Here is a 20,603-nt window from a genome sequence, read left to right on the forward strand (position 1 = left end):
ACTGTGCAGGTAAGCTCTTGTTATGAAAAGGAAGCATGAGCTTATCCAAGGCCAACTCGAGCATTGGCACCAGAGGCCAAAGCTTTCATCTGCTCTGGAACGGAGGAAGCAGCAGGTGGACACTATCACAAAACATTAGGAGGAACGTCCTCACAGTATGAGCTTTGAACAGCGGCTTGGAAGATGGTGAGCTCTCCTTCACTGGAGATGTTTAAGCAGAGACTGCACGGACATTTTACTTAGTAAAAATTGTTAGCTGCCTTTCAAAATAACTGTGTTTTCCCAAGGCGGCTTGCACCCAGTGGCATAGCAGTGGTTGCCCCAGGCGCAAAATTGTTAAGGGTGCAAAATTTCAGTACCCGGTGCTACCTCAATACACTAGGCTCCATTGAAACAGATTCCCCATGTGAACCAGGAAGTGACCTCCCCAGGCAATGGATGATGCGGACACCGTTAGGCAGTTGAATGCGCATGCGTACTCCAGTTATTTAACCCCTCCTTCACCCTTGGCTCTGGCAACCCACACTACGCCACTGCTTGCGATGTCTGTTAAAGCCAGCAAAAAACATAGTCGATGTCACAATAACACAACACACAATAATAATAAGCAGAACACAGTACGGCCACAGCATTCTTCCAGCAAATCACCATAGAACAGAAACTAAATCAGTCAGGGATGCCTTGGGCAGAGGGGTGGACTAGATGAATCAGAGGATCCCTTCCAATTCCACGACTCAGTTTTTATGAATTGTTATGTTCTTACAAGGAACTGAAATGTACCATTCTGAAGGTGCTACAATAGCTTAGAAATACCTAATTGGGAATATATAGAGTAGACATAGCCTGCTCATGCGTATAATAGGCTGCCTAACAAAAAGCTCAACAGGAGCAGGTTCTGTCACAGCAGCAGAAACAGCTGGATCTGTTTGAATTTGTTCCTGCAACACAGTCGTTTAAAACACAGTATTATTCTTTCTCTGACTTCATGGATAGGAAAAGGTTTTCACAGGGAAGCTGTCATATGCCAAGTGAGAAGATTCATCCACGTCTAGCCCAGTGCTGTCTGCCCTGATTGGCAGTGGCTCTCCAGGGAGTCAGGCAGAGCGCCTTACCCATCACCTGCCACCATAACCTTTTTAACCGCAGGTGCCAGGGATTGAACCCAATTCCATCTGCATGTGAAGCAGGAGCTCTGGTCTCCTGCTCAGCAGGCAACAGTGGAGAGAAGCAGAGGAGGATTCCATCCCAGCTTTCTATGGAAGTACTGGGTTCTTCTTCACAAAATACCTATAACACCCTGGCTCTTAGATATGCCACACTTAAGGCTGGTTCACACATGTACACGCATCCCTTGGTTTGGGGCAGCTGGTTGCACAAACCCACTTCACAAAAAACAAAACAAAAAAACACCACTGTGTTTAAAACGCTGTGAGAGTCCTCCATGGAAGAGAATTACCTCATTGACAGCCTATTCATGTCTGGAGATCATTAAAGTTACAGTCACCGAGTGATAAACCTGCACACAATCCTATGCGTGCCTAGTAAGAAAAGAGAAATGTCTGCATTTTTCAGGGAACAGACCTTATTTGCATGTTCTGGATCAATAAGCACTTATCTTTAAGAGTCCACGCTTCTCCACACATTGCAATGCGGTTTGTGGCTCAACCAAAAATGCATATTGAAATGCATTGTTTTAGGGCAAAAGGCATGCAAAAATGTGGTTTGTGCGCGCGCATGCATTTAAGACAAGATTGCAGATTGATGCGGCAAAGACTGATTGAATGAGCAGAACCAAAATAGACACAGGCTGAAAACAGATTTGTGTCATCCATTGTAACTCAAAAGTATGTCGTGTTGAGTTCAATGGGGCTTACTCTCATGTAAGTGCACACAGGATGAGTGATGTCATGTGTTTGTGGGACGGGGCGGGAGGTTTATTGGATATATTTCTGAGAGAGACCAACTGGCTGGTTGGGACTTCCATTGTGAAGAAGAAAAGGGAAAGGTCCCTTCCTTTGCTCTGCCCTTTGTCTTGGGGACAGAACTTTCAAAATGACAACCGGTGGGGTGTCATAATATAGCGTGTCCCCAGATTTCCCACTGGCTGCCTCCTTGATGGATTCAAAGAGAAGGTTCAGAACCAGAAGCAATTTAATCATGGTCTTAGAAGTACGTGCGCAGGGAGAAAATGCCCTGTAGGAAAGGCCTGTTCCTATCTGGCAGACAAAGGCATAACAAGATCAAATAGGGGAAAATTGCTGCAGCGATGTTCCAAGTCGGTACATTTTTAACCGGGGCTAATTAGACAATGGTTCAAAAATGTAGGGGAATGGGGTGGCGCCCCCCTTTGCTAGGAATCTTTAAAAACTCTGGAGCTGCAGACCTATGGCAGCTCAACCTTCTTACTACCTTATGTGTTCTTGTGCTTTTGTATTGTAAGCTGCCCTGTGACCCTTGGAGGAAGGCCGGTTTAGAAATTTAATAATAATGATAATGATAATCACCTCACTTCTGCAGGCTGGGAGGCCTCTTGCCAGCTCAGGATTTTAAAAATAAAATAAAAGTCAAGGAACACTGCGGAGAAAGCACAGACCGTTCCAGGAAGCTGCAGTATTCCAAAATGTGTTGATGTTTGGCTGTTATTGAGAAAGCAGGGAGGAAAATAATAATAATAATAAAAATAAAGAAACAATCTTAAAATGAAATTATTCAGATTCTTCTGGAGAAGACAGATCTGTGTTTGTTTCATTAGTACTCCAAATATTTAAGAGTACGCCTGAAACATCTACTGTGTCAACTGGCCTTCAAGTCAAAGCTGGACATCTGCCTAGGAAGCTCATGATTTGTCCAAGTTCTAGTTGCCAATTAATTACCATTACTAAGCTATTATTATAATTTCTAGAGTATAATCAACGGGCGCGATGCTTTACAAAGTACAAGAGGACAGGTCCCTGCCTCAAGGAACTTACAATCTATATTATTCACTGCAAGGGGGGGAGAAGAGGAGGGAGGTGAATTCAGTGGTAAACAGGGAAAGAATCTGCATTATTTCAGGTACACATGCTTAGGGTTAGACGGCAACCAGATACCCACTTCTCTATGAGTAAAACCCACTGGGCTCAACGGGACTTTATTTCTGAGTAAACATGCAGTGAATTGTACTGTTAGTTATTTACAGCAGGGCAACATGGGGGGGGGGGGGTTAAGGGGAATGTCAAAGGCATCATTGAAAGGGGAGCTCAGAGACAGAGGCAGCTGTCCTGCACGCAGAAGGTCCCAGGTCCTATCCTTAGCATCAGATCCCTACTTGAAACCCTGGAGAGCTGCTGCCAGTCAGTGTACACAATACTGAGCTAGATGGATCCGTGATCTAACTCTCTAACTTGGTATAAGACAGCTTTCTATGTTTGAGGGGAGTTTGAAGAGAAAGAAGTGACAACATGCAGGGGACCTGGAAAATATCTGAACATGTTCTCCACCTCCCACATCTCATTCTCTGGTGCAAAGAGGGAATTGGTGACTTTGCTATGTGTACAGACCAACTTTTGATTTTATTTAATACTTGTATTCTGCTTCTCCAACAACAAATGCCAAGCTCAAAGCGGCTCACAATAATCACAACAGCATTAAAAAACAACAAAGGTAAGGTAAAGGTAAAAGTAAAGGACCCCTGGATGGTTAAGTCCTGTCAAAGGCGACTATGGGGTTGTGATGCTCATCTCGCTTTCAGGCCAAGGGAGCTGGCGTTTGTCCACAGACAGCTTTTTGGGTCATGTGGCCAGCAGGACTAAACCACTTCTGATGCAATGGGACACCGTGACAGAAACCAGAGCGCATGGAAACACCATTTACCTTCCCGCCGCAGCGGTACCTATTTATCTATTTGCACTGGCGTGCTTTCGAACTGCTAGGTTGGCAGGAGCTGGGACCGAGCAATGGGAGCTCACCCCATCTTGGGGATTCAAGCTGTTGACCTTCTGATCAGCAAGCCCAAGAGGCTCATTGATTTAGACCACAGCGCCACCTGCGTCCACTGCAATCGCTTTGCTATCAAACACAATAGCACATAAATAAAGCAAATGACAATATGCTTTATTCATCAAAACGATTCATGCAATTCAATAAAATCATAGTAATTCAAAACATCAGAAAACACCACAAATCATTCATCAAAATGATTAATACAACCCAACAGTGTCATGGCAACTTTCCCTTTCATCTGCCTTGTGTTACTATTGCAACTTGTTGTCTACATTTCTGTCTAAAAGTGAGCTATGGCTCATCATTTCTTTCCCAATCCTCTTGTGTTTATTTGCTCTTTAGCCATCAGCCACCAGTCGCTGCTCTGGTAACAGATTCCCACCCAGTTTCAAGCCAATTAATGCAACCACAAAACCAGCGTTCCTTCACAACATAGACTCAGCAAATCTGGGCAAGACTCAGGACCCAGTAAAGTGGCTGCACTTCCTCTGGTCAGCCATCTGGCAATTCAGCCTCACTTAGAGAGAGCTGCTGAGAGCAAGTTGCATTGCAAGCAGGCAAAGCGTGTGGCCAGGGTCTCCAGATGGACCCACTGCATGCCAAAATCTGCAAGGATCCGCTCAGCTCAGGTGCCAATTCAGTCCTGGAGAATTAGTCCTTGTCTGAGGACCTTCTGGGGCAGCATGCCTCTGCTCCAACATGCAACAATGTTCCAGGACAGCACTGGGGAATCTGTAGCCTTCCAAATGTTGTTGGATAACAACTCCCATCTTCCCTGCTCCTATTCTAGGACAATAGGAATGTGTCTGTACTCTGCACAACCCCCTCAATTTGGCATGGGCCCATCATCTAGATGGGACAATTGAGAACATCTGTATAAATCAGAGACATCACCTTGCCTACAAAGGTCCGTATAGTTAAAGCTATGGTTTTCCCAGTAGTGATGTATGGAAGTGAGAGCTGGACCATAAAGAAGGCTGATCGCCGAAGAATTGATGCTTTTGGATTATGGTGCTGGAGGAGACTCTTGAGAGTCCCATGGACTGCAAGAAGATCAAACCTATCCATTCTGAAGGAAATCAGCCCCGAGTGCTCTCTGGAAGGACAGATCGTTAAGCTGAGGCTCCAAATACTTTGGCCACCTCATGAGATGAGAAGACTCCCTGGAAAAGATTGGGAAAGATTGAGGGCACTAGGAGAAGGGGACGACAGAGGACGAGATAGTTGGACAGTGTTCTCGGAGCTACGAACATGAATTTGACCAAACTGCGGGAGGCAGTGGAAGACAGGAGTGCCTGGCGTGCTATGGTCCATGGGGTCACGAAGAGTCGGACACGACTAAACGATTAAAAAACAAGTATAAATCACTAACAATCCATCTCTATACCAGAGTTTCCCAAACTTGGGTATCCAGCTGTTTTTGGACTACAACTCCCATAATCCCTAACCACTGCTAACGAGGGATGATGGGAGTTGTATTCTAACAACAGCTGAAGGCCCAAATTTGGGAAAGCCTATGCAAACTGGATTGTATCAGTTCAGGTCTGGTGCGTTTATGTAAGGATGGGGAGGAAAATTGTTCCAGTTCAAGTTTAAAGGCAAACATACCATGTTTGCACCTTCTGAAACATCATACCAACCGAAATACAGCCATGCATCAATATTCTCACTTCCCAGAATGTTGCAGTGCGGTTCTCCAGTTGAGTAACATGTATAGAAATGCACATAGTAGGGTGAAATGTGCATTAGAATGCACATATTCGTGAAAATTACATGCAAAAAAAAAAGCATTACATGAGGGGAAACGTGTTTGGAGACATTCGCTGGTGAATTTTCATGAGGCCTTTAATGTGCAGATTGATTGGAAATGTGGGGAATGACCTAGGATTGGAAAAAATGCAAAACACAGAGCGAAACCAAAACATACAAATCCCCCCCCCCCCCCGGTCCCTGGTATTATTTCACATGCTCAAATGCTTCCTGAAATGGATGAAGAAGGATCTGTACACATGCAAAAGAAGAGATCAAAAGAAAGGCTGGGCTTTTCATTGAACGCAAATCACTTTGTTGTAATTGGAGAAGTGACTCAAATTCCATTGACAAATAGGCTAGAACCCTTCTCCCTAACACCCATTTTTCCCTGTGAAATTGAGGGTTAAGGTGAAATTGAGTTATCGGCCGAAGTCACCTAGCGGGTTTTAGGCCCAGTAGGGGTTTGAACCCTGCTCTCTCCTCCCAACACCCTTCAGCATTCTTACAGAATCAGGTGACCTTTGCCAGTGTGGTGTAGTGGTTAAGAGCAGTAGACTCGTAATCTGGGGAACCGGGTTCGCGTCTCTGCTCCTCCACATGCAGCTGCTGGGTGACCTTCGGCTAGTCACACTCTTCTGAAGTCTCTCAGGCCCACTCACCTCACAGAGTGTTTGTTGTGGGGGAGGAAGGGAAAAGAGAATGTTAGCCACTTTGAGACTCCTTTGGGTACTGATAAAGTGGGATATCAAATTGAAACTCTTCTCTTCTTCTTCTACTCCATGTACAGAAGCAAACCAGACTGGCAGCTGATGTTTGGTTCAACGCTGGAGATACAATGGTGTTCTCTATGGCACCCAAGGTCACCAGGATAGCTCTGGGGAGCACAGAGCGCATACAGCTGCGTCCCTTACCTGTCTCTCTGCATCTGCTGCCTGAGATAGCTGGCTCACTATGTCTAATAGCAGGGCTTCCTTGGGATAGAAAAACCACTCATTGGCAGAGCACTTGCTTTGCATAAAGAAGACCCCGGCAGGAGCAAACCTTGGTAATATAGTGCTGGGCTTTGGGAAGAAGCCACGATGCTCTGGCAGGGTTCTGGAGCCCTCCCATCTCCTTCCCAAAGCCGGGCAAGAAGAAGAAGAGTTTGGATTTGATATCCCGCTTTATCACTACCCGAAGGAGTCTCAAAGCGGCTAACATTCTCCTTTCCCTTCCTCCCCCACAACAAACACTCTGTGAGGTGAGTGGGGCTGAGAGACTTCAAAGAAGTGTGACTAGCCCAAGGTCACCCAGCAGCTGCATGTGGAGGAGCGGAGAGGCGAACCCAGTTCCCCAAATTATGAGTCCACCGCTCTTAACCACTACACCACACTGGCTCTAAAGAGCAAACTAGGCTTTGAGAAGGACCCTGCCAGAGCCCTCACGCCCCCTTCCTGAAGCAAGCACTTACTTTGGGAAGGTGGCAGGAAGGCACCTTGGTGGCCTGCAAAAGGGTCCCAGACTGTAGGAGAACCATTGCTTCCGAGAATTGACAAAACTGACCCAGGTAGACAACGTGGCCTATACATTGGTACCTCGGTTTACAAACAGTCCTGTTTACGAACTATTCAGTTTACGAACTCCGCAAAACCAGAAGTAGTGTTCCGGTTTGTGAACTTCACCTCAGTCTATGAATGGAAGCCGAACGGTGGAAGGGCACCGGCAACAGGAGGCCTCATTAGGGAAAGTGTGCCTCGGTTTAAGAACGGACTTCAGGAATGGATCAAGTTCGTAAACCGAGGTACCACTGTGTTGTATATCTTCCTGTGCTCACCTTTCCTTCAGCAAAAGCACCAGAAGAATACCTGTCTGTTCTCCTGGCAACCCTGTTGGGACAGTGAGCACGATAAGGCAGCCACCTCACACAGGCTAGTCCTGTACCCTCACACCCTGCTTAGGCCTTCTCCCTACAACCCAGCCACATTCCTATGGGCTTTCAGGGGGAACCAACATGGCGTCCATCCAGCTGTCTCTGGATTACAGCTCCCATCAGCCCCAGCCAGCCTGGCCAATGCTAAGGGGACTGACGGTCATGGCTAAGCATTGCAGAGCCGTCTGAAAATCAATGAATGAAAAATGGAGGGGTGGGGGGAGTGTACCAGGATACATGCAGGATGGCAGGGGAAACAGAAAATGCGGTGGATGCAATTTTTTGGCACAAATATAGACACCCCACTCTCTATCTGCAACGCCCCCCCCCAACAATCAGTGGCAGCAGGAGCCACCCAAACCGTACGTGTGAATTAACGAAAGATGCCACAAGGCTTGTGTTCTGTTGTTGTCTTGTTTTCCCCATCACCTGCACTGAGGAAGTATTTTGGTGCTGTGACAGTGGTGTTGCTATGGCAATGACTCTTCTATCTACTGGATTGAGTCGGGAGGGGGCAACCTGCACAATCCGAACACACTGCAGCAGTGTGATAGAGGGCAGGATCCGGAGGGAAGTTCTGCTTCACACATTCCTCTGCAGCTCCCATTCATCTCAACAAACTGCGTGCCAGTTTGTTCTGGACTCTGTCCAGATATTTTTCTGGACTCTGTCCAGATATTTTTAACCACTTGTCGGCAAAAAACCTCTGTAGTAGGCATATTGTGAACCCATTTTTATTATTATAAAAAATTAATACCGGTACATCTGACTTACATCTATCTGTTTGTTGGCAATTCTCCTCCCCACCTTTTCTTTTAAAAGCCCTCTGAAGGGAGTATTGAAAAACACCTCCGTCAAATGAAATATAATTAAGTCAATAAACCAAGAGTTAAAATGCCTTCTTGAGACACGTGTATATTGCCTAGTCTGTTATTCAGCTTTTGTTACAGACAAGCCACCACTTGGAAACAGGAAGAAGAAACTCAGTGTGTTCGTTCGAAGGTAAAGAAACCAAAACTTTGCACCCTCCCTGAACCCTCTCCTCCATTCATTCTGAGCAATGACAAATGAGGGTGTCCCTTTTCTTCCGGTCTCCTAAATCAAAATTGCTATGGTGGTGCAATTGCTAAGGTTTGCTCTAGAAAGTGGTGGTTTTTAGTGCCAATTTTACAAAGGGTGTATATGGAAGACGATTGCTGTTCTTGAGACTAAATGTATTTCCAAGGTAAAGCTGAACACAAGGCGATATCAGCTACCCCTGTATGAGTTAGAATCTCTCGCCTGTTTTGTGCTTACAGACTTGCACACACACTTCTAAACAGGCAAAGCAGAACGGTGGTTTATGTGCTCTGGAGAACACCTGGGTTGGTGCAGGCCTCAATTTACCTTGACTTTCGGCAAGATCAGAATCGTAGTTAAAAAGGATTGAGATCTTTACGTCGCTTGGAATGATCATTTGTGCAAAAGTAGCCTAGGAAGCAGCTGGCCTCTTGAAAGCACCAGGGCCTCTCACCCTGACCTTGCGTCTGGGAAAAGTTCCCTCAAGTGCTTTATTTTCATAATAAATTATCCAGCCATCAAAGCAGCTCGTAAACAGTTAGTACACATGTCACGCATCTGGGCTTCAATCCAGTCCCCTTCGTTTGTTCCCTCTTCCCCAAGGCACTTCTCATTGGATGTCTCTTCTAATTCCTTTCTAGGGGAGAATAGAAATCCTAAAGGCATCAAAGTTTTTATGGGATGTAACTAATAATATCATCATAATCTGAGTTGGCCATTGACCTGATTTAATTTTTGGTTCATGCAAACTGGCGATCACTTGAAGGAGGGGACTGACCTCCTTTTAAAATACTGTAAATGTATTTGCCCATCACCACCATACCAAAAACACGCGTGCAACTTTTTTTTCTTGCTCTCTCCCTACAAGGGCCAGTAAAACTACATATCTGCAAAGAAGATATTAGGGTTGAATGTGCCTGAAATGAATGCAACCACGGCCAGGGCAACTGAACTTATCTGCAAAGTTCACCTAATATTAGTAAGTAGTTTCTTCCTATCAAAGCCGGGACTTCCTTAATAATACTATTTGCATATTTAGAAGGGGAGAGAAACGATGAAAACAAGACTGGCGAGGAAGGGGTTTGGATGCCATTTCTTCCATTAGGCGCAGCGCGATCCTAACCCTATGTCAATTCCGCTGTGCTTTTGGCCGCGGCCATGCATTTTCGGCACGTTTCCTTGGAAGAACGAATTACTCCCCAGCTACGCGCGCGCCTAGGAGTAATACAGTAAACAAATATTTGAGACGCGCCAGGATTTTTATCAGAATCCTCACCGGCCGTCGCCAGCAACCTGCCTTGCCCCAACGCAAGCGCAACTCCCCGAGCCTCCGCTTACCTTCCGCAGCCAGGAGGAAGCAGCAGCGGCCGCCGCAGCACCGGCAGCCAGGAGAGATGACCTTGCAGAGAAATTCCTCATCGGAGCAGCAACCAAGCACCTTTCCCCGCTCGCAGCCTGGCGCGTAAAAACGCAGACAGAAAGAGCCCTTCAGGTCGGGATCTAGGCGCCCAAGCGGCCAGGATGGATCTCCCCGCGGGCGAAACCCGGAAAGTCTCGTCTACGAAGGCTCGGATTTTGAGGGAAAACCCACCGTGGGGAGACGGAGCCACAAGTCGAAAGCGGAGGCAAAGCCGGGAACGCCGCGGCTGCTTGGATGGCTCCGGCTCCGGCTCCTCCCGGCGCGCATTTGGCGCTGTTGCCGAGGGCGGCGCAGGTGCCTCCTGGGGGGCGTTTCTAGCCTTGGCCAGGCGGACGGGGAGGCGGCTGCTTCCGCTGCCGGCGGCTCCCGCAGAGGTTGTGCCCGCCCGCAACCGCCTTCGGAGCAGCCGCTCCTCCAAGGTGGCCCGCGATGTGACGAGCTGAGAGGGAGCCGCGTGCCCGCGCGTCACAAGCTCGCGTTGCTGGCTGCGCCGGCCAGGAATCGGGGCATTCAGAGCAGCCCCGGGAGGCGGAGCAGGAAGGCCGCCTGCGCCGGCGAGACCAAAGCCTCTCGCCCGGGTTGCCTCTCCGCCCGACGCATTTCTCAAGAGCTTCCTGCTGCAGGAGAGAGGAGGACACAGCAGCTGAAGTTTCCGCCCGTCTGGGGCCAGGTTTTCGTTCCTCACCGCCAAGTGCCATCCAGCCTCGCCCTTCTCTTCGTTCCCATTTTGGAGAGTGCTCCTGCCCATGTGCAGAGTGTTATCCGCCCCACTCACACCTTGCTACATACCCAGAGCCAGTGCGCCCAGTTCAGAGTAGATGGCTCAATGCAAGCAGTTTCCAGCGGACAGGAAACCTGGTGTTAATGGCCTGTTCTTTTTTGGTGTTAAATATTGCAGAAGGCTGAAGTCTCTCTGTTCTGTCGATCAGGGGTGCCAGCTTGAATATAATATTGGGGGGGGGGTGTTAAGCACTGCCCTGCACAATCAAATCACCTGATGCAGTGTACCCACACCATTTGAATGGCAATGCCATCAACTTGGGGTGGGGGGTGGTCCCCTCAAATATTTTATTGAAGGGGTGTGGATCATGGCCCCTAGGAGCTGGCTCCTATAATATTGATTAACAGACAAGCATTCTACTGATGAAATGCTGGTGTGTCCTGTAGTGGAGTAGACCAGCTTTCTGTGAAGACAAATGTGAAATCATAAATGATAGACACTTAACACGATTTAGGTGACGCTATCAATATACATGGTGCTTCACCACAGATAAACTTGTAATAACTCACTATTGATAATAATGAATAACAAGCAAAAGGGTATGTGGAAGAACGGCCTAGAAACACTAGCTATGACCATTTGAATTTGCTTGTGCGATTTCTGTTTTTGACCTTGGGCGAATGTGTGAATTGTGGCAATTTCCACTCCTGTTTCCATTTCTGACAGAAATCTGCAACATCCCTACACCTCTTGCATATCTGGTGTTGTGCCATTGCAAGAAGGTCGCCCTTCAGCCACCTGTGTGGTAAAGGGAATATTCCTCTTTGCAAGTAGAGAACTGTCAGACCATGGAACAAGGGCAGGGTAGAGCCTTCCTCTATGGCAGGGGTCCCCAGACTTACCGGGCTTCGGGCCGGAGGGCGGGGGAGTGCACGCCCGTGCGCATGCGCACACGCACACGGTCGGAAAAAAAATCGCCGAAAATCGCTTGTGCGCATGCGTATGGGCCTCCCCCGACCCGGAAGTGCATCGGAAATGACCTCTTCTGGGTCGGGAGAGGCCCATACGCATGCGCACAAAGGATTTTCGGCGATTTTTTGCCGATTTTGAATTTCGTCACTGCGCCGTGCGCCGCAAGAGCGGGCGGCGGCAGCGGGCAGCGGGGGTCGTCGCGGGCCGGATTGGGAGGCCAATTGGGCCGCATCCGGCCCGGGGGCCGTAGTTTGGGGACCCCTGCTCTATGGCCTCCACCTGTTGGCTTCTGGAACTAAGCTTCATCTGTGGGAAAGTTTTTAAAATGTGGTAGCCACCCATCACGACCTACAATCTCAAGTGGTACAGTCTGCTCTGCCACCTCATTCCATTGCATGTGCAGAACACACCCAAGCACTGCATCTATTCACCAAGCTTGAGATTCCCATGGTGAGAGAACAAGGCAGAAGAAGAAGAAGAAGAAGAAGAAGAAGAAGAAGGAGGAGGAGGAGGAGGAGGAGGAGGAGGAGGAGGGGGGGGGGCAGGGAGCACATTTTAACAGGCTTTCCCTTCAAGCACCCTGCACCCAGATGCTACAGGGATCAAAAGGGCAACAGCAGAACTTTGAGCTGAGCCCACAAAGTCACCAGTAACTTAGCGTAGCTCCTTCACAATTGGTCTCATTTCCCCAGCTGGTACCAGTCACTAAATTCTGGACCAGTGGCAATTTCCAAGCAGGCCTCTGCTTGTGGTGTCATCGGTGTGCGATGGCATCTTGCAGAGCACAGGTCAACAAGACTGGTCTTTGCGCCGGGGAGGTTGCAATCTAAAATTTGACACAGAGGAAACAGCAGAGGGAGGGAAGGGGAGGCAGGGATAAGCAGGGGAGGAATATTTAATTGCTCAGGATTAATTTAAGTGCATTAGGCTTAATTATAGGCTGAGTTGCAGGAGGGCGTGGGAACTCGAGGGTTGAGCCAAAGTCTTCATGGGCAAGGTGGATTTTAAGGAGGTATTTGATAGAAGAATGAGAAGTGGTGTTACACAGGGGTTCTGGGAGGCAGTACGGAACAAAGGGAAAGTCGTTTGAGGGTGCGGGAGACCTTTGGGCTGGTGGAGGCTGGTAGTGAACAGCAAAGGTCTCTTCAAAAACAGCTAATCTAATCTAGAGGTTACCAAGGCGTGTGTTAGTTCAGCTGCAGCTGGTGAGTTTATGTTCGCAATCTTAACAAATCACATCCAATCTGAGTCGCTTCCCTAATTTGGTTCAGGGTGGGGTGAACTTGCAGGATTTACTTTCGGATAGAAAAATCTGCAGTGTGTGAAATATTTGTTGTAAGAGACTTGTTTCCAGCTTCTTAGACATAACCTTGAGTTGCTTCTATGTATGCTTCAGAGTTTCTCCATCTCACCCCACCCCACTAACAAGCTCTTTGGCTGTCTCCAAATTATGAAAATGGAAAACCTATTACACAGCCTGCCATCAGAAGTCTATTTATATCTCAGCAGCATCTATAAACACCAGCTTCGGTTTATGTAGTAGGATCTGTTCTAGGATTTGGCTAACAGAGATGAATTTGACAAAGAGATATATCCAAGGCAATAATTACCCTAGGTTTATTCAGAAACTTACTAACAACCAAAAATGGTTTTCTCTGCAAGGCCTTTCTGCGCAAAAAAGAAAAGAAAAGAAAAGTTCCTCCTATTTGTGCATACTTGCACTCTAAACCAAAACTCAAAAGTGCCACTAAGGTGCAAAGTAGAAGAGGTATGAGGGTTTGTTTAATCCTTTCCCCTCTAAAAATCACCCAGCAGCTGCCTTTATAGCAGAGATACAGACATGCATATCTTTCCTCCCGTAGGTGGAAAACCAACAAGGAGTGGCAATTTTGAGCACAAGCAAGTCAACAACAATGGGTGGAGGGGAAAGGGTTAAGCCTTCCAGAGAGCCTTCTAGTTTTGTAAACAAATATGTTAGAAGAAAGATTCAAATGCCTGCATGCCACATCTAGTTTGGCCCTGGATTCGGCGGGGCTTAGGGTGTAGATATATATCTGTTAACACAAGTTCCCAGCCACTGGGTTTGTCGAGGGCCATAAATGCAGGGCAATGGGTGTGAGATATATTTTCAGGGGAGAAGCAGCAGATGGGATGGAGTCTACAGCTCTCCCCATGACTCTTCCCATTCCCCCACAACCCCTCCTGCCTGGCTATTTTGCCCACATCCCCTTGACTCCCAATTCCAGAAATAAGTCAGGCTGCAGTGAAACAGCTGGAAAGATGGGTTGGTTGGGGGGGATGACAGGTGGAGAGCAGCCCCACTCACTGGTCATTTCTATCCTGGAAATTGTTACACTCCTCTACACATAAAGTAATAATAAATATTTATTATTATTATTATTATTATTATTATTATTATTGGTATACACATATGGGTTTGGGAACCTCTTTTTGGCAATATAATGTATAGCTTTGCCCAGAGCCATAGCTAGTGGGGGCTAACTGGTTTTTTTTGCCTCGGGTGAAGCCTCCAGAGGGGTGCCATTGAGGCTCCCAGCCTCTGTGTGTGTGTGCGCACGCCAAACTGGGTTAAATAAAGCCTAGCTTCACCCCTGGCTTTGGCTGTTAAGTGTGCATGGAATTTCAGACAATCCTGAGCAAGTTTAGTGGGACTTGTTTTAGAATTACAACTGTGCAGCCTGACTTGTTAATTTCATTGAATTCAATGGCAATTTGTTCCTAGTAAGTGTGTTTAGAATGGCAGGCTGGTGGAGCCTGGTCTGGTAAAACCTACTAGTTTTTCTCCACCTGGAGCCAGGCATAAAGTTTATTCATTGTGGCACATATTTCTGACTTGCAATGCAGTTAGAGAAGGCTCAGGTCTTGCTACGGTCAGAACTTGTATTCAGCTACCTTAGGGTTGTATAGCTCTGTTTCAGGAGTTATTATCCACCGGTGCAAAGTGAGGAAGGGTTTGTAGCTCCACAGTCGAACATATTTGCATGCAGAAGATCCCCAAGCATCTGCAGGCAGGGCTGAAAAACATCCCCACCCCGAAACCATGCAAAGGTGCTGGTGCCAAAAGTATTGCTTTCCTTTGGACCGCATCAGCGAGGTCAAGGGGTGTGTGTCTTGTCATCTGGGCAGCCCAGGACCTCGATACACGCTGCCCAGGCTTGCACCCCGGGGTGGTCACCTCAGTGTTGCTAGCACGGCTGTTTGACTTCACCCCCGGAGGCACACTCCATTGTCTCTCAAGACAGACAGATGCCAACAACATTTATAGGGTGATTGTAAACAGCTACCTGTTTACAATAGGGTATTTTACTTACTTACTTACTTACTTACTTACTTACTTACTTACTTACTTACTTACAGTACTTACTTACATGTATATCATACCTTTCTTCCCAGTGAGCTTTCCAAAATAATATGAGAACGGAAACGCAGGTATCCTTTAAACTTTGCAATGCTCTGAGTTTTGCAATGCACTACTCCAGCGGGTGGCGCTGTGGGTTAAACCACAGAGCCTAGGGCTTGCCGGTCAGAAGGTCGGCGGTTCGAATCCCCACGATGGGGTGAGCTCCCATTGCTCGGTCCCAGCTCCTGCCAACCTAGCAGTTCGAAAGCATGTCAAAGTGCAAGTAGGTAAATAGGTAGCGCTCCGGCAGGAGGGTAAACGGCGTTTCCGTGCGCTGCTCTGGTTCGCCAGAAAGTGGCTTAGTCATGCTGGCCACATGACCCGGAAGCTGTATGCCTGCTCCCTCAGCCAATAAAGTGAGATGAGTGCCGCAACCCCAGAGTCGTCCGCGACTGGACCTAATGGTCAGGGGTCCCTTTACCCTTTACCCTTTTACCTTTACTCCAGCTAAGTAATGCCTATACAAATTGCATATACTGAGGTAAAGTGTGACTAAGTGGAGAAGTTCTGTGGTGGCAGGCTGAAAGATGGAGCTTCGGGGGTATGGTGCTCCATTTTAATGTTTGTAGTGCCATTTATGTAAAATCCACACACATACGATTAAAACAGAATATTGTTATTGCTTGATTACAAATTATATGCTAGTTGCCTCTGTACGAGTCCTTTGTTAGGAGTCCTTCGCCGCTGCTGCAGGAACGTCCTAAATAAAGAACTTTAAATACATATAAAAGAATAGTGATTTTTTAAAAGAGTTACAGGAACAGGAAGACCGACTTTGCACTCTTAAGATAAATATAGCTAGCTTGTGAAAGCATGTTGTTAAATCTTGCCATATTTGGTATTTGCGGGGCATGAACAGATTAACTTTTGCAATTCCAACAGTCACACTAAGCTGCAAGAAGTCAGGGCAAGAGGTGGCTCTTCCAGAAATGAGATCTGGGACTTGGCCGCTGATGGGGTGGTGGAGGAAATAACTGGATTCTACCAACCATATCAGGTCAATTGGGCTATTGCTCGATAGGCCTCAAGAGACCAATTGGTGATCGACAACTGAGAAGCACAGCTGTATGGGAAGACACGCTAGGCAGAATACCATGGTCCCATTTTGGCTTGCTGGGTCGGATCACAAATGAATTTGCTCTGGAAGGATTTCTATTCTGGAATACTGTGTCCAGTTCTGGGCACCACAGTTCAAGAAGGATACTGATGAGCTGGAACGTGTCCAAAATGGTCAAAGGCCTGGAAACAATGCCTTATGAGGAACGGCTTAGGGAGCTGGGTATGTTTAGCCTGGATAAGAGAAGATTAAGGGGTGATACGATAGCCATGTTCAAATATATAAAAGGATGTCATATGGAAGAGGGTGAAAGGTTGTTTTCTGCTGCTCCAGATAAGCGGACACGGAGCAATGGATTCAAGCTACAAGAAAGAAGATTCCACCTAAACATTAGGAAGAACTTCCTGAAAGTAAGAGCTGTTGGACAGTGGAATTTGCTGCCAAGGAGTGTGGTGGAGTCTCTTTCTTTGGAGGTCTTTAAGCGGAGGCTTGACAGCCATCTGTCAGGAATGCTTTGATGGTGTTTCCTGCTTGGTAGGGGGTTGGACTGGATGGCCCTTGTGGTCTCTTCCAACTCTATGATTCTATGATCTCCACTGTCACTGCTCCTCTGATTTGATTTCCTGTGGATGAGAAAGTATTGGAAATTGCAAGTCTGTCTTAATGTAAGTGGAAAATTCATCTCACACGAAAACAGAAATGTTATCAGAAATGATTGGGGGTGCTGCAAAAGCACATTGATTTCTCAAAGCCTCATAACAGGATGACTTTTGATATCTTCACATCCCCTTGGTCCAGGCATGGGCAAACTCGGCCCTCCAGATTTTTGGGGACTACAACTCCCATCATCCCTAGCTAACAGGACCAGTGGTCAGGGATGATGGGAGTTGTAGTCCCAAAATATCTGGAGGGCCGAGTTTGCCTATGCCTGCCTTGGTCTCTCATTTTGAATATTTTCATTTTCCTTTCTCTCTTGAGCTTCTGCTTGTAGATATTCTCAGTGGGAAAATTCAGTCATCTTCTTCCTTGCTGCCACTTCTTCCTGGTACTCTCTCCCAGAATGTGATTCCACTTCTCCCTTTCTTCAGCTCAAAATCTACCTTCCTCATGAACCCATTGCCAGCTGAGGCCTCCCAGCTTGAGACTTGGCTAACTGCAGCTGAAGACACAGGCATCCCTCCAACCTCCTGCCAAAGAAAATATTTTTACACATTGACCTGGTTCACATGTACAATGCTAAGCCACGGTTACAAAGAATGAAATGAAGCACTAATAGCTTAATACAATTCAGGGTACATATTTATTCCCCTCCCAATGTTTCCTTACCCAATAATTTCAACATTTTATGTGATCTTTCATATGGCCTAGAAGCCACTTCTGGAAAATCTAGTTGAATTTAGTGCTCATTTCCAGGTTCATTGCTTCCAGAAAAGAAAAAAAATAGTCACACCACTAACCTGGAAAGCTGAGGGATGAAATTTGGGGTGCTAACCCTGCATAAGGAGAAGGCACAAGGGGCACAAGGAGAAGGGGACAACAGAGGACGAGATGGTTGGACAGTGTTCTCGAAGCCACCAACATGAGTCTGACCAAACTGCGGGAGGCAGTGGAATACAGGAGTGCTTGGCGTGCTCTGGTCTATGGGGTCATGAAGAGTCGGACACGACTAAACGACTAAACAACAACAAGCCTGCATACAGTTCTTTCCCACTGCTTTCATACATGAACCATGGGGAAACACAAGCATAATTGCCCCAGGAAAACCGGGACATCCCATTTCCCCCTGAGAGAGTACGGCAATCATTTCAGGCTGAAATATCCCCCCCCAAAAGCGGTGATCTTGCATGGCACCCCAAAATGTGAGAACCAGTGTTGTGTAGTGGTTAAGAGCGGTAGACTCATAATCTGGTGAGCCGGGTTCACGTCCCCACTCCTCTACATGCAGCTGCTGGGTGACCTTGGGTTAGTCACACTTCTCTGAAGTCTCTCAGCCTCCCTCACCTCACAGAGTGTTTGTTGTGGGGGAGGAAGGAAAAGGAGAATGTTATCAGCTCTGAGACTCCTTCAGGTAGTGATAAAGTGGGATATCAAATCCAAACTCTTCTACTGTACCTGATAATGTGCTTTTTCTGGGTCCATGATGTCATGTGACTGGCACGGGATTTAGGACCTGTAAGATGGCGTCCTGGATTTGGGCTGTGTCCTGTTGGAGGGTATAAAGGGGGAGAAGGTTGGCAATATGTCTAATGCTGCCTGTTTTGGCACGCCACACCCACTGGTGTGAATGTAATTTAGTGTGACATGGTCGTATATCGATTAAAAAAGCCACCGTTCCATAATACCACAGGTGATTTGGTGTAAAAGGAACATTAGAAACTGGTGTGTGTGTGTGTGGCGCATGAGCATTATAACCAGGAGAACATTAACACAACAATCCCAATGTCTGAATGAACCATCAGCTGCTGTTTAAAGCACAGAGGAAAATATTTCAGCCTGGCATCTAAGTCATAACAATGATGACCCAAGGAGAACTTGTCTCAGGAAGAGATTCCACAGCTAGGATGCCAGCACAAAACAAACATCATTTCCTGGTTGCCACCTGCCTCACCTGCAAAGGAAGGGCACACGCTGTCGTAACACAAAATCGCACAGTAAAAAACGGACACAGACATCCCCAAAGAACAGGCAATTAGAAGGATAGGTTATCATTTTACTAATAGCCTGCAACATGCCACCCTTGAGCAAAGTGAAAAAACAGGCAAAGAAATGAGCCACCTCCCCCCCCCCCCGGCCTTTGGGTTCAGCGGATGACAGAGTCCACTCAGATTACACAGCTCCCTCGCAAGATGTGGTTAATTGTACAATTAGAGACCCAGCTGCATTGGGGATAAAATAAGCAAGAAAAGCGATGCGGAGCCTGTGAGCATTTCCTACTCCCTCTGATCACGCACTCTCCCCGTGCGACCTGAATACAGCAAATATTCCACATGCTGTTTGTATCTCCCAGTCCCTCTTGCTTTCCACCTTGCCTAATTGAGTGTTTCAGGTATCTCACAAATGGATCTGGATTCCGGCTAAACAACGCCACCTTTGTGTCTCCTCGAACCGAGGTGGAAATGGAAAGCATTTGTTGCAGGTAGTTGGAAACCCTCCCTTATTTTGGATTCAAAAACATTAAGGTACATAATGGATGCTATGCTAATGCAAAGTATGCAAATATTTTGGGTGCCATTTCAGTCTCCTGCAACGAAACAGCACTGCAGAGGTTCTGGAGGCCTAAAGTGAATAAAATACTCTTATTTCAATATTTATTTGAAATGTTTCTGGCCTGCCCTTCAATGACACCGACCCAAGGGAGGGTAGGTTACGAAACATAAAAACATGAAGTATTACAAACAGACCAAAGTAGACAAAAGTACCACAAGTGAACCAATGATTTTAAATATACTATGTGGCAGAAGACGGATGTTCAGGAGAGCCTTTTATGCTCAATTGCCTTGCAGAGTAGGCCACTTTTTTTTACCTGGTAGTCACTGCCAATACTTCCCTCTGAACTTACAGTCTTCCCCAGCTGTTGTTTCATGTTTTGTTCTTTGAAATTTGGGGGACAGGAGGCGGGCAGGTGTGGAGGACCTTTAAAGTCCTAAACGGCCTCGGCCCAGTATACCTGAAGGAGCATCTCCACCCCCATCGTTCTGCCCGGACACTGAGGTCCAGCGCCGAGGGCCTTCTGGCGGTTCCCTCGCTGTGAGAAGCCAAGTTACAGGGAATTAGGCAGAGGGCCTTCTCGGTAGTGGCACCCGCCCTATGGAACGCCCTCCCACCAGATGTCAAAGAGAAAAACAACTACCAGACTTTTAGGAGACATCTGAAGGGAGCTTTTAATGTTTAATAGATTGTTGTACTTCAATGTTTTGTTGGAAGCCGCCCAGAGTGGCTGGGGAAACCCAGCCAGATGACCAGGGTATAAATAATAAATAATAATTATTATTATTATCAAAGGTTTTACAAGCAGAGCATTCAACTTTGGCAGTTTGACTGAGCATAAGGCTGCCTTATACCGAATCAAACCCTTGGTCCATCTGCTCAATATTTTAACACCGACCAGCAGAGTCTCTTCCAGCCCTACCTAGGGATGCCAGGGACAGAACCTGGAACTTTCTGCATTGAAAGCAGATGCCGTGCCACTGAGCAATAGCTCTCATTCAGTTTAAGAGTCTGGATAGATCTTCACCACAAGCATAATTTTGGTTGGCACGTTTGCCTTCACTGTCATGGACTCAGGATCTCATTTGTAGTCTGCAACGACTG

General features: G+C 47.0%; 1 protein-coding gene across 1 annotated transcript in view; it reads right to left on the reverse strand.

Moving 5' to 3' along the window:
• The window catches only part of GPRIN3 (GPRIN family member 3), a 53,453-nt gene extending 42,908 nt beyond the window's left edge, over positions 1-10,545 (reverse strand). The window contains exon 1 of the mRNA XM_035112473.2: positions 10,040-10,545. The gene's annotated coding sequence lies outside the window, so the exon portion shown is untranslated. The remainder of the gene's footprint in view (positions 1-10,039) is intronic.
• Positions 10,546-20,603: the final 10,058 nt, after the last annotated feature.

This window comes from Zootoca vivipara, chromosome 9 (genome assembly GCF_963506605.1).
Source record: "Zootoca vivipara chromosome 9, rZooViv1.1, whole genome shotgun sequence".
Lineage (NCBI taxonomy): Eukaryota > Metazoa > Chordata > Lepidosauria > Squamata > Lacertidae > Zootoca > Zootoca vivipara.